At 48.6% G+C, this 14,013-nt stretch overlaps 1 protein-coding gene and 1 non-coding gene across 3 annotated transcripts in view; both read left to right on the top strand.

Moving 5' to 3' along the window:
* The window catches only part of GLCE (glucuronic acid epimerase), a 95,870-nt gene that overhangs the window by 42,099 nt on the left and 39,758 nt on the right, over nt 1–14,013 (top strand). The gene's annotated exons all lie outside the window — the stretch shown is intronic.
* TRNAP-GGG (transfer RNA proline (anticodon GGG)) lies at nt 12,174–12,245 on the top strand. Its single transcript has one exon. It is a non-coding gene; the product is annotated as a tRNA-Pro (tRNA).

The raw sequence follows: 14,013 nt of genomic DNA, 5'->3' as shown, positions 1-14,013 counted from the left end.
AGAGCCATGAATGGGGCTGTGGCTCAGTGGTAGAGCATCTGCTTGGGAAGCAGAAGGTCCCAGGTTCAATCCCCGGCATCTCCAACTAAAAAGGGCCCAGACAAATAGGTGTGAAAAACCTCATCTTGAGACCCTGGAGAGCCATGAATGGGGCTGTGGCTCAGTGGTAGAGCATCTGCTTGGTAAGCAGAAGGTCCCAGGTGCAATCCCCGGCATCTCCAACTAAAAAGGGCCCAGACAAATAGGCGTGAAAAACCTCATCTTGAGACCCTGGAGAGCCATGAATGGGGCTGTGACTCAGTGGTAGAGCATCTGCTTGGTAAGCAGAAGGTCCCAGGTTCAATCCCCGGCATCTCCAACTAAAAAGGGTGCAGGCAAGGAGGCAAGAAAAACCTCAGCTTGAGACCCTGGAGAGCCATGAATGGGGCTGTGGCTCAGTGGTAGAGCATCTGCTTGGTAAGCAGAAGGTCCAAGGGTCAGTCCCCGGCATCTCCAACTAAAAAGGGTCCAGGCAAATAGGCATTAAAACCTCATCTTGAGACCCTGGAGAGCCATGAATGGGGCTGTGACTCGGGTAGAGCATCTGCTTGGTAAGCAGAAGGTCCCAGGTTCAATCCCCGGCATCTCCAACTAAAAAGGGTGCAGGCAAGGAGGCAAGAAAAACCTCAGCTTGAGACCCTGGAGAGCCATGAATGGGGCTGTGGCTCAGTGGTAGAGCATCTGCTTGGGAAGCAGAAGGTCCCAGGTTCAATCCCCGGCATCTCCAACTAAAAAGGGCCCAGACAAATAAGCGTGAAAAACCTCATCTTGAGACCCTGGAGAGCCATGAATGGGGCTGTGACTCAGTGGTAGAGCATCTGCTTGGTAAGCAGAAGGTCCCAGGTTCAATCCCCGGCATCTCCAACTAAAAAGGGTGCAGGCAAGGAGGCAAGAAAAACCTCAGCTTGAGACCTTGGAGAGCCATGAATGGGGCTGTGGCTCAGTGGTAGAGCATCTGCTTGGGAAGCAGAAGGTCCCAGGTTCAATCCCCGGCATCTCCAACTAAAAAAGGTCCAGGCAAGCAGGCGTAAAAAACCTCAGCTTGAGACCCTGCCAGTTTGTGTAGACAATACTGACTTCAATAGACCGAGGGTCTGATTCAGTAGAAGGCAGCTTCATATGTTCATATGTCTAAGGGTAGAGATGGTGGCTCAATGTTAGAGCATCTGCTTGGTAAGCAGAAGGTCCCAGGTTCAATCTCCAGCATCTCCAACTAAAAAGGGTCCAGGCAAGTAGGCATGAAAAACCTCCGCTTGAAACTCTGGAGAGCTGCTGCCAGTCTGAGTAGACAATACTGACTTTGATGGACCGAGGGTCTGATTCAGTATAAGGCAGCTTCATATATGTTCACCCCCATCCCGGCTTCCAGAATGCTCTGTGAAAACAGTTTAGAAGGCGTTGCTTAATTCCACCTCTCCCTTTGACATAATAAAATAAGGATTTAGCAATGCAGCTGCTAAGCGTGTAGGAAAAGAGGAGTGTCTGGAAACTTCCACGTGGGCTGGCTGCCTAATCTGCCCTGTGGCCTGGATTCAGCAGCTCCCCCGCAAGGGCCTGCCTGGATTTCCTCCCATTATTTGTTCCTCTTGCAGTTCTCTGTGAAGTGCCACGGGCCCCGTATAGCAGCATCCCTGCTGGGGTGGGGAGAGTTACATTGCTGAGAGTTGCATTTTGGTGGGTCAAATTGATGTGCCGGTAACAGCAGGACCCTGGTGCTTGTGTTGCAGGCCCAGAATGCCGTGATGCTTTTGTACAAGACTTTAGAGCCCCTCGGGCGTCTTTTGGGGAGAGGGACCCCACCTAAGGATGGAGCAGATAAAAATCTTGAGCATTGGGTCGCTGTGGCAGGTGACTGTGGTGACTCCGTAACCTGGCGCAGACTTTACAAGAGGAGCTCACGGAAGTATTGGCTAAGCTAGGGGTGTCGAACTCATTTGTTATGAGGACCGGATCTCATACGAATGAGACTTTGTTGGGCTGGGCCATGTCGGGGCAGGCCACATGTGTGTCTATTTAAGATTAGGCAGCAGTGATGTAAATTTATAAAGGACACAGGCAAACACAATTGAAGATTTTTAAAAAAAACCCCAGAACATGCTTAAAACGTTAGCACTTATTGGTCTTAAAGGTGCTTTCTTTGTATTTCTCCCACGGGAGCCAGGGAACTGGGCAAAGGAAGCGCTGGCTTTTTCCTTCCTTCCCCAGGGGGCTAGGGGGGAGCCTCAGCCAATAGAAGGAAGACAGACTTGGCTCAGTAGCTCTGCTGTGTAACTGAGAGAGCCTGGCAAAGCATGCTCGCCCTCCCCCCCTTCCTCCCCAAAGGAGGAGCCTCAGCCAATGGAGAAAATAGAGGTTTTGCTCTGCAGCTCCTGTGTGATTCAGCTAGCCTGGCAAAGCAAGCTGTGCTGCAGAAGGAAGCAAGAGATAGGGAGAAGGAAGCAGATGACAACCAGTGGCTCGGGGGCCTGATAGGAGACCTCCAGGGGCCTGATTCAGCCCCCAGGCTGCATGGTTGACGCCCCTGGGCCAAGCCATCTTGCCTGTGTGTGCAGAAGATTAAATTCTTACTAAAAGGCAGGAGAGAAAAGGACTCAGAGGCAGCTTTTTAGCCTGGAAGACGTTGCCAGGCTTTGGATTTGGCTGATCTTATCATCCTGTTAACTGTCTTTGGCTCCCTCTCAAAAGAAAAGTAGGATATTCAATTTTGGGGGGGAAACATGGTATTCTACCACCCCCCCCACCCCCCAAAAAACCTTATTGGAATCCTGCCTCTCTGAGATCTGGGCCTGGTACTTCTGAAATGGAAATCGTTTTTGACCTGGTACATTCAGAGTTGTGCTGGTGTTGGAAAAGAGTTTAGGGATACTGTGGACTGAACAAAAAAGACAAATAATGGGTTCTAGATCAAATCAAGCTTGAACAGGGCAGGGACAGTGGCTCAGTGGCAGAGCATCTGCTTGGTAAACAGAAGGTCCCAGGTTCAATCCCTGGCACCTCCAACTAAAAAGGGTCCAGGTAAGGAGATGTGAAAAACCTCCGCTTGAGACCCTGGAGAGCCATGAATGGGGCTGTGGCTCAGTGGTAGAGCATCTGCTTGGTAAATAGAAGGTCCCAGGTTCAATCCCCGGCATCTCCAACTAAAAAGGGTCCAGGCAAGGAGGCGTGAAAGACCTCAGCTTGAGACCCTGGAGAGCCGCTGCTAGTCTGAGTAGACAATACTGACTGATGGACCGAGGGGGGTCTGATTCAGTAGAAGGCAGCTTCAGATGTCCGTATGTTCATTCACTAGAAGCTAAAATGACTAAACTGAGATTATCATAATTTGGTCACACTATGAGAAGATAAGAGTCCCTGGAAAAGACAGTAATGCCGCCTACCAACACAAGTACTTCGGTGGTATTAGTTTCAGGGATGCATCCATTTCATTTTTCCCTCTGTGCAGTTTGTTTTCAGTTATTCCTCCCCTCCAAAAGCTCATTTGGACTAATTTATTCTGCTCACACATCCCAAAAGGTTTGAAGCTTGCCTGCCCTTTTTGGCACGGCTGACTTATTTTGTTGACATCCTCCTGGGAAGGAGCAAAGTGCAGACTGAGTTAGCAGGTCACTGAGCTTTGAGATGAAGTCCTAGAACAGAGGTGTCAAACATGTGGCCTGGGGGCCAAATCAGGCCCCCAAACAACTGGCTATTTTTTGCTTCCTTCTCCCTCTCTCTTGCTTCCGTCTGTATCATAGTTTGCCAAGCCCCTCTTCCTTCTGTTGGCTGTGGCTCCTCCCTGTCCTGATCCACTGGGGAAAGAAGGAAAGAGCCAGAGTTTCCTTTGCCCTGTTCCCTGGATCCCATGGGAGAGATTCAAAGAAAGCACCTTTAAGACCAAGTCCTAATGTTTTAAGCATGGTTTATTTAAGCTTTTAAAAAATCTTTGTGTTTGTGCCCTTTATAAAGTTTATATCTCTGCTACTTGGCATTGGTTTGGCAAGGTCTCATTTTTGTCAGATCCAGCCCTCATTTCATTTGATTTGATTTGATTTGATTTATATCCCGCCCTACCCCACCGAGGCGGGCTCAGGGCGGCTCACAACATAATAATTCTACCAAATAGGTATTTGGTAGATTTAACAGGATTGAGTACTCTAATAGACACTGTCTTTGTAATTCCAAATGTATTGAAACTATTTCTCATGTACTACTGAACTGTCCTCTTTATGAAGATATTCGTTGTATATACTTGAAAGATATCTTAGCAGATATGTTGGGCTGTGCTGATTCAGGCAAAGTCCACAAACTTTTAAATGACACTTGCGCTGAGGTAACTTTAATGGTGGCTAGATTTCTCCAACAGGCCATGGAAATACGACAGAGAATGGTTCTGGAATGACCACATTTTATCTTTTAATTATTTAATTTGGCTAAACTCAACTCATATATATTTTACTTATTTTATGTATTTTAGCTCCCTATGTACTTTATAATCTAGGATTTTATATTATTTATATTGCTATTTTACTGCTAAATCTGATTTATGCCAATAAAGGCTTGCTATTTGCTATAATAATTCTAACAATAAGGTTTAAAAATTGAAATACAATAATAATTTACATAATTAAAAACAACCAGTATATCGATCTATCAGTCAATGTCAATATGCTATCTTATTGTCTTCCTTCAGAATATTTAATGCCGGTCAGTTATAAGCCAACCGGAAGAGGACTGTCTTACAGGCCCTGAGGAACTGTCCAAAGTCCCGCAGGGCCCTGACCTCTTCTGGTAGCTGGTTCCACCAGCAAGGGGCTGTGATTGAGAAGGCCCTGTCCCTAGTTTATTTATTTATTTATTATTTATTTATTACTTTACATTTATATCCCGCCCTCTCCGCAAGCGGACTCAGGGCGGCTCACAACATCATAAAAACAATCAATTCAATAAAACATATAAAACCATAATTTACTTATCAATTTAAAACTATTAGCGCTGTCTCAGTCCAATCTAGGCGGTATTGACTTCTGCCTATGCTCGCCAGCATTCTGTGGGATGTCCGGTGGCAGCCCATTTTCAATCAACCACAAAAGCCTGTTTAAACAGTTCGGTCTTACAGGCCCTGCGGAACGCCGAGAAATCCCGCAGGGCCCTTATAGCTTCTGGGAGGGTGTTCCAGAGTTCTGGTGCTGCCACCGAGAAAGCCCTAGATCTTGTTATGCATAGCTTGGCTTCTTTTGGGCCAGGGGCAGACAGCAGATTTTTTGTCCCTGATCGCAGTGCTCTCTGGGGGATATATGGGGAAAGGTGGTCCCATAGATAGGCAGGTCCCTGACCATATAGGGCTTTAAAGGTTAATACCAACACCTTGAAGCGAACTCGGAACACACCAGGCAACCAGTGCAGCTCTCTCAGCACTGGCTGAATGTGCTCCCGTCGTGGTAGCCCCATTAACAGCCGTGCTGCAGCGTTCTGCACTAGTTGTAGTCTCCGGGTTAGCGTCAGGGGTAGCCCCAAGTAGAGAGCATTACAGTGATCTATTCTTGAGGTGACCGTAGCATGGATTACCGTCTCTAAGTCGTTGCGCTCCAGGTAAGGGGCCAGCTGCCGCGCTTGCCGAAGATGGAAAAAGGCAGCTCTAACAGTGGCTGCCACCTGAGCCTCCATTGTAAGGGAGGACTCAAGGAGCACGCCTAAGCTCTTGACCTTGGGGACTGGTATCAGTGGCACCCCGTCAAGGGCCGGCAGCTGGATCTCTCTCCCCGGACCGCCCCGACCCAGGTAGAGAACCTCCGTCTTCGTCGGATTCAACTTCAGCCGACTCAGTCTGAGCCAAGAGGCCACGGCTTGTAATGCCAGGTCTAGATTTTCCTAGTTGACTTCAACCGGGCCTCCTTTGGCCGGGGGATTACAAGCAGATTTCGACAGCCGGATCGCAGCACTCTCTGGGGAGCATATGGGAAGAGACGGGAAGAGATGGGAAGAGACGGCATATGGGTCCTTAAGGTAGGCAGGTCCTAGGCCATGAGTTTGACTCCTCTGTCCTAGAAGGGTTTGTCCTTAGAGGAGCCCTTGCTGTTGGCCTCTTCTGAGCTTAGTGGAGTAAAATGTATTAAGGGTGTTAAAACAGTAGAATTCACCGAAGCTCTCTCTGGTACACCCCGAATCTAGTAGTGCTCGGACGTGTATAAAACGTTTTAAGTCTAGGATGCAGTAAAGTCAGTGGGATGAAAAACAAGATCCCAGTAATTGTCACCCTCAGCGGCGCCGTTAATTCCATGAACTGCTGCTCGGCAGCCACTGGCTCGTCTTCCCAGGCATCTTCTCCCAGTTCGTCAACAACAACTGTTTTACTGTTAGAAACTCAGAAGCTGTACAAGGACACAAGCCTTGGGAGTAATGACGTATACAGGGTTACACATTTGCTATATAGGATATCTTCAGAGGTTACATTACAGATGCATACTTGAGTCACGGGTTCAAAGGTTGCTAAACACTATCTCTTTTATTACTGAGGAATTTAGGCTATTAAAAATATCTCCCATTCTCACACTTCTCTAGCAGAAGGCAAGAGCTGTCTGTGTGAACCTGTGGGAGAGGCAACTTGAAAGTGGTACCAGCCAGGCTGTAGCATAAACATCCTTGGGCCAGATGGATTTATTACTTGCCCAATGGTTGTAAATAAGGGGGGAGCAGTAGAGAGCTGGTGACCTGCTCAAGAAACAATTATGTTACAGAAATGAGCGCGCTTGACACACGCCTCACTGCAGGACAGTTCTTAGTTCCTCTCCTTTCTCGGTTTCTGGCAACGGTGTGAATTATAGTAGCTCTGTCATTAAAATGACGCTCAGTCATGAAAAATAAGCGCTTGGTTGCTGGTGGAAAATTGGGAACGGTTTTAATTATTCCCGAAACCTTTGCAATTACTGCGGCAGCAAATCATGGCATAATATAAAATCAATATAAATAATGCAGTTTGTATCTGGTTGAGTGCTTTAAGAATTGTTGATGCACACGCGCCCCTCCTTGATCTAGCGGGTGCAGATTTTTGAGCCCCAGAGAGCGTGTGAACAAGATAGAAGAAGAACCAGCGGTTATTTCCAAGCTTCCAGCAGTCGTATCCAGTGTTCCCTCTAAGCTGTGGAGTCTTGTGAGCAAAAATTCTACTTTGTGAGCTCCTGGCATGAAAGTTGTGAGCGAGTGATTTGGCTGCTGCATAAATTAGTTTACTCTGGGACCATCCTTCCTGAAAAAAAATGTGTGAGCCGGAGGCAAAAAACCTGTGAGCTAGCTCACACTAATTCAGCTTAGAGGGAATACTGGCCGTATCTCTCCCCCAGTCCTGTTTTTTTAAAAGAGGATCTTTGGACACTGACAGTGTCTTCTCCTGCCTGTTCCTCCAAGCAGCTCAGAGCCTTGTGTGTTGCTCAACTCTTTCTCATTTTATCATTTTACAACCCTGCGAGGTAGGCTAGAACGTGCATGACAGACCCTAAGTCTTCTAGCAAACATCACAGCATGGTGGGAATTTGAACTCAGGCCTTCCAAATCCTAGTATTAGGCACTCTAGTCACACTGCATATGAAATGTGTTGTGGTGACATGCTTACTTTCTAGCAGGGTTTTCTTTGCAGCAGGGATGTTTTTGCATATTAGGCCACACCCCTCTGATGTAGCCAATCCTCCAAGAGCTTGGAATTCTAGCAAGAGCTCCTTTGCATATTAGGCCACACACCCCCTGATGTAGCCAATCCTCCAAGAGCTTGGAATTCTAGCAAGAGCTCCTTTGCATATTAGGCCACACACCCCTGATGTAGCCAATCCTCCAAGAGCTTGGAATTCTAGCAAGAGCTCCTTTGCATATTAGGCCACACCCCCCCGATGTAGCCAATCCTCCAAGAGCTTGGAATTCTAGCAAGAGCTCCTTTGCATATTAGGCCACACACCCCTGATGTAGCCAATCCTCCAAGAGCTTGGAATTCTATCAAGAGCTCCTTTGCATATTAGGCCACACACCTCTGATGTAGCCAATCCTCCAAGAGCTTACAGGGGCTCTTAGTGCAGGGCCTACTGTAAGCTCTTGGAGGACTGACTACATCAGGGGTGTTTGGCCTAATATGCAAAGGAGTTCCTGCTACAAAAAAGTCCTGCTTTCTTGAGTAAAATTGCTTCCTCTGTCTAAGCCTTCCGGCAGGTAACAGTACACGAAAATAGGCCTGCAAACCGTTATAATGTGATCCATAAAAATAGCGAAGTCTAAGAAGCTGGGTTTGTAACCTAGGAACATCGGTGAAGGACCAAGTGCTGAACACACGTCAGCTCAGTAATCTTTACCATGCAGTAGCCCCATAAGGCAGGCCTGTATTGCAGGAGCATGTCCTGGGGGTGGGGAGCTAAGAAAACATAAGAACATAAGAGAAGCCATGTTGGATTAGGCCAGTGGTCCCTCCAGTCCAACACTTTGTGTCACACAGAGGCCAAAAAACCAGGTGCCATCAGGAGGTCCATCAGTGGGGCCAGGGCATTAGAAGCCCTCCCACTGTGACTCCCCAAGCACCAAGAATACAGAGCATCACTTGCCCCAGACGTAAGAGAAGCCCTGTTGGATCAGGCCAATGGCCCATCCAGTCCAACACTCTGTGTCACACAGTGGCCAAAAAACAACCAGGTGCTATCAGGAGGTTCACCAGTGGGGCCAAGAGAGACGTTTTTCCTCAACCCAGCTAGTGAGTTTGTGACTGAGCTGAGATTCGGTCCTTGTCCTTGGTGCCTGGCCTCCTTCCTAAGCAAACAGGACTGAAAGGGTTTTGCCTGGTCTAATTTTCCAGGGTCTGTGCAACCCAGAGCTCCGTTCTCTGACGTTCAGCACTCCACAGGGGCAGCTGCCTTGACTTCCTCTGCCGTTGCCCCCTGTCATTGTGCTTCTGGGTACTCTTTATTTGTATTTCTGCGCTTGTTTATACCCAGCCTTTCTCCCCAGCGGGACTCCAGATCGGCCTGCATCCTTCTCTCCTTTGTTTTAGCCATACAACAACCCTGTGAAGACAGCTCAAGATGGGTGGCCGTGTCAGTCTGTCTGGAGCAGCAGAAAAGAGCCGGAGTCCAGCTAGGACTGCCAAGTCCGATTCAAGAAATATTTGGGGGCTTTGGGGGTGGAGCCAGGAGCAAGGTCGGGACAAGCATCCGTGAACTCCAAAGGGAGTTTTGGCCGTCACATTTAAAGGGACCGCACCCCATTTAAATGCCTTCCCTCCAATGGAAATAATGGATAGGGGCATCTTCTTTGGAGGCTCATAAAATTGGTCCCCTGGTTCGATCTTTTCAAAACATGGAGGGTATTTTGGGGATGCTATGCTGTAAATTTGGTGCCTCTGCCTCAAGAAACAGCCTCCCTGGATACCCACAGATCAATTCTCCATTATAGCCTATGGGAATCGGTCTCCATAGAGCATAATGCAGTGCCCAGCAGACATTCCCCCCCCACCCGCTTTCTGATGACCCTGAAGTGAGGGGAGGGCCTCCAAACTGGGGGATCCAATGCCCCCCCCCCCTTAGGATTGGCAACCCGAAGTCCAGCAGTGCCTAAAAGACTCGCACAATCTGGGGCCGGGGTGTGTGTGTGTGTGTGTGTGAGCTTTTGGGAGTCACCACAGCCAGTGCTTTGGGGCTCTGAAGCAGTGAGCAGTGACTCACGAAAGCTCGTCCCTGAGCAACCCTGTGAGGCCAGTTAGGCTGAGGGGGTTTTGACTGGCCCAGGATCTCCCAGCAAGCTTGCACGGCAGAGCAGGGATTCGAACCTGGCTTTCCCAGGTCCCAGTCCAGAACTTGAACCACTGCATCAGCCCCCTGTCCCTGGGATCTGGAAGGGCCGGTCCCTAGAGAATTCTGGAACTCATCCCAAGAGGAGCAGTAAAAGTTTCCCACGAACAGGGGGGACTCCCGCTAGAGGAAGCCTGACGCTGCTACTGGATTTAGCAAAACCCCGTGCAGATGAACTGCTGTTTTTTACATCCCTTCCCTCTTGGAAACATCAGGGGAGGCTGCAGAATCTCAGAGGAGAAAGCCCTCCCGTCACCTACGAACAAGGTTTTATTCCAGAGATTTCCAGGCAACACGAAGGTATTGAGCTCCTAAGTGGTTTCCCCCGTGCATTAGTTAAATTCTGCCTGCAGGAGACAGGGCAGAACCTCCAATTATGCCCCATTTCCCCCCCCCCCCCTCTGTGCCTCTCCTCTTAAATGACACCTGTCACTTAGGTAAGGTAGGCATGGATATTCCAGGCAGTGCCATTAACTGAGGTCATTGGAGCCTGGCCGCTTAGCTTTGTTAGCTGATTGAGGAACAGCTGCCGGGGTTGAGTAATTCCTGGCGATAACTGTGGTGGTGGCTCCCAGGTAACAGAAGGTAGTGTGGCCTTCGTCTGACAGAGGGCCTTCATTTGCGAGGTAATTTCTTAGAGCAGGGGAGGTAAATCGGGTTTATCAGCTGTGATGGATAAACTGGCGCAGAAGCTGATCTTGTCTTGTGGGTAAGCAGATGTTGAGCGTGTTCTGCTTGGGCCAGGAATCCCTTCCTTGTGAAGATGCTGGAAGAGGGCTGCAGGTTTTCCTGATGCCTTCCCTCCTGTTGCTCATGGTTTTATGGCGTGCTGCTGTTGCTGTGGAAGCAGCCCTGGGGTGCAAAGTGGTAAAGCTGCAGTCTGAGCTCTCTGCTCACGACCTGAGTTTGATCCCGGCGGAAGCTGGGTTCAGGTAACTGGCTCGAGGTTGACTCAGCCTTCCATCCTTCCGAGGTGGGTAAAAGGAGTCCCCAGCTTGCTGGGGGGGGGAAATATGAATGACTGGGGAAGGCAATGGCAAACCACCCTGTAAAAAGTCTGCTGTGAAAACGTTGTGAAAGCAACATCACCCCAGAGTCGGAAACAATTGGTGCTTGCACCTTTACCTTTTTTTTTTTTTTACTGTCACTGTGGAGCCCCGTGGCGCAGAGTGGTAAAGCTGCAGTACTAAGAACATAAGAGAAGCCATGTTGGATCAGGCCAATAGCCCATCTAATAGCCACTGATGGACCTCTGCTCCATATTTTTATCTAAAACCCTCTTGAAGGTGGCCAAGCTTGTGGCCGCCACCACCTCCTGTGGCAGTGAATTCCACATGTTAATCACCCTTTGGGTGAAGAAGTACTTCCTTTTATCCGTTTTAACCTGTCTGCTCAGCAATTTCATCGAATGCCCACAAGTTCTTGTATTGTGAGAAAGAATACTTTCTCTACTTTCTCCATCCCATGCATTATCTTGTCAACCTCTATCATGTCACCCCACAGTCGACATTTCTCCAAGCTAAAGAGTCCCAAGCATTTCAACCTTTCTTCATAGGGAAAGTGTTCCAGCCCTTTAATCATTCTAGTTGCCCTTTTCTGCACTTTCTCCAATGCTATAATATCCTTTTTGAGGTGCAGCGACCAGAACTGCACACAGTACTCCAAATGAGACTGCACCATCGATTTATACAGGGGCATTATGATACTGGCTGATTTGTTTTCAATTCCTGCAGTCTAAACTCTGCTCACAACCCGAGTTCGATCCTGGCGGAAGCTGGGTTTAGGTAGCCAGCTCAAGGTTGACAGCCTTCCATCCTTCCGAGGTTGGTAAAATGAGTACGCAGCTTGCTGGGGGGGTGGGGAGCGTAGATGACTGGGGAAGTCAATGACAAACCACCCCGTAAAAAGTCTGCCATGAAAACATTGTGAAAGCAGTGTCACCCCAGAGTCGGAAAGGACTGGTGCTTGCACAGGGGATTACCTTTACTGTCACTGTAATCTTTATTAACACAAACGAAAATACAAAGGACAAAGTTTGAGTCCAGTGGCACCTTTTAAGACCAAGTTTTGGGTGCACGTGCTTGGTCCATGCACATGAGAGCTTGGACCCCCCAAAAAAACTTTTTTGGTGCACATAAATAGAACTTTGTGCCTGCAGACAAAAGCTTTTTCCCAAAATACAACTCTCTTGGTCTTGGTCTTGGGAGGGACTGTGGCTCAGTGGCAGAGCATCTGCTTGGGAAGCAGAAGGTCCCAGGTTCAATCCCTGGCATCTCCAAAAAAGGGTCCAGGCAAATAGGTGTGAAAAACCTCAGCTTGAGACCCTGGAGAGCCTTGAATGGGGCTGTGGCTCAGTGGTAGAGCATCTGCTTGGGAAGCAGAAGGTCCCAGGTTCAATCCCTGGCATCTCCAAAAAAGGGTCCAGGCAAATAGGTGTGAAAAACCTCAGCTTGAGACCCTGGAGAGCCTTGAATGGGGCTGTGACTCAGTGGTAGAGCATCTGCTTGGGAAGCAGAAGGTCCCAGGTTCAATCCCTGGCATCTCCAAAAAAGGGTCCAGGCAAATAGGTGTGAAAAACCTCAGCTTGAGACCCTGGAGAGCCGCTGCCAGTCTGAGAAGACAAGACTGACTTTGATGGACCAAAGGTCTGATTCAGTATAAGGCAGCTTCATATGTTCATAAAGGTGCCACTGGATTCAGATTTCGTTCTGCTACTTCAGACCAACGCAGCAACTCACTCGAATCTATAAAATACAACACATGAAAATACATAACCATCCTTTTCCTCTTTATAACCATGGACAAAGATACCCATTATCAGCATAGAGTAATTATGGTATCAGTTCCGTCGGTTCCATTGTCTGTATAGGCACTGGCCACAGTAGGTCTAATCGGAGTGCGTCTTTGCTTTTCTGTTCATTTCGCAAGGGTTTACGTCTCTTGTTTTCAACCATCCGTCCCTGTCATTTAGGAGTATTTTCTTCCCCCGTTGCCTTACAAAGACCAGCCTGGCAGCAGTAATCATGTGCGAAGCAACCATTAACAGGTCACTTGGGATGTCAGGTAGATTATTTAGCAGCAGCGTCTCTGGCTCGTGGGGTGGATTTTATTATTATTGGGTTATTTATCGTCTGCCTCTCTTGCTGAGACTCACGGTGGATTATGCAGTACGAGTCAGCAGTGCAGCGGGGTTTGGACGAGGGAGGTCGGAAAGCAAACAGAAATCTCAAACAGAGCATGAGCTTTTCGACGTGGCACAGAACTAGGTAGCCTGGCGCATACGTAACAGTGATAGAGAGCTCCAGGTGGGGAAGCCATGTTGGTCTGAAGCAGCAGAACAAAGCCTGAGTCCAGTAGGCACCTTGAAGACCAAGAGAGTTTAATTCTGGCTCTAAGCTTCTCTCTGCATGCACAAAGTTCTGTTTATGTGCACCAACAAAGTTTTATTCTGGGTCCATGCTTGGTGCATGGACAAAGTTCGTGCACCCGAAAGCTTATCCCCGTAATAAAACTTTGTTGGCCTTAAAGATGCCACTGGACTCCGACTTTGTTCTAATGACTGGTGTCCTAGTGCAGCAGCAGTGCCCAACCTTTTTGGCACCAGGGGCCTGTTTTGTGGAAAACTATTTTTCTGTGGACCTGGGTGGGGGGGAATGATGGTTTCAGGATGATGCAGTTCTGCACTTTATATCTATTAGTTTGGTGTGGTGAAGTGTGCAAACTCTTATCTGGGAGAACCGGGTCTGATTCCCCACTCCCCCACTTGCACCTGCTGGAATGGCCTTGGGTCAGCCAGAGCTCTCTTATCTTGGAGAACCGGGTTTGATTCCCCACTCCTCCACTTGCACCCGCTGGAATGGCCTTGAGTCAGCCAGAGCTCTCTTATCTTGGAGAACCAGGTTTGATTCCCCACTCCTCCACTTGCAGCTGCTGGAATGGCCTTGGGTCAGCCAGAGCTCTCTTATCTTGGAGAACCGGGTTTGATTCCCCACTCCTCCACTTGCAGCTGCTGGAATGGCCTTGGGTCAGCCAGAGCTCTCTTATCTTGGAGAACCGGGTTTGATTCCCCACTCCTCCACTTGCAGCTGCTGGAATGGCCTTGGGTCAGCCAGAGCTCTCTTATCTTGGAGAACCGGGTTTGATTCCCCACTCCTCCACTTGCAGCTGCTGGAATGGCCTT

The sequence above is a fragment of the Heteronotia binoei genome, chromosome 19, assembly GCF_032191835.1.
Source record: "Heteronotia binoei isolate CCM8104 ecotype False Entrance Well chromosome 19, APGP_CSIRO_Hbin_v1, whole genome shotgun sequence".
NCBI lineage: Eukaryota > Metazoa > Chordata > Lepidosauria > Squamata > Gekkonidae > Heteronotia > Heteronotia binoei.
Note: the sequence above shows the minus strand (reverse complement) of the source record. Positions and strands in the feature narration are given on the sequence as shown.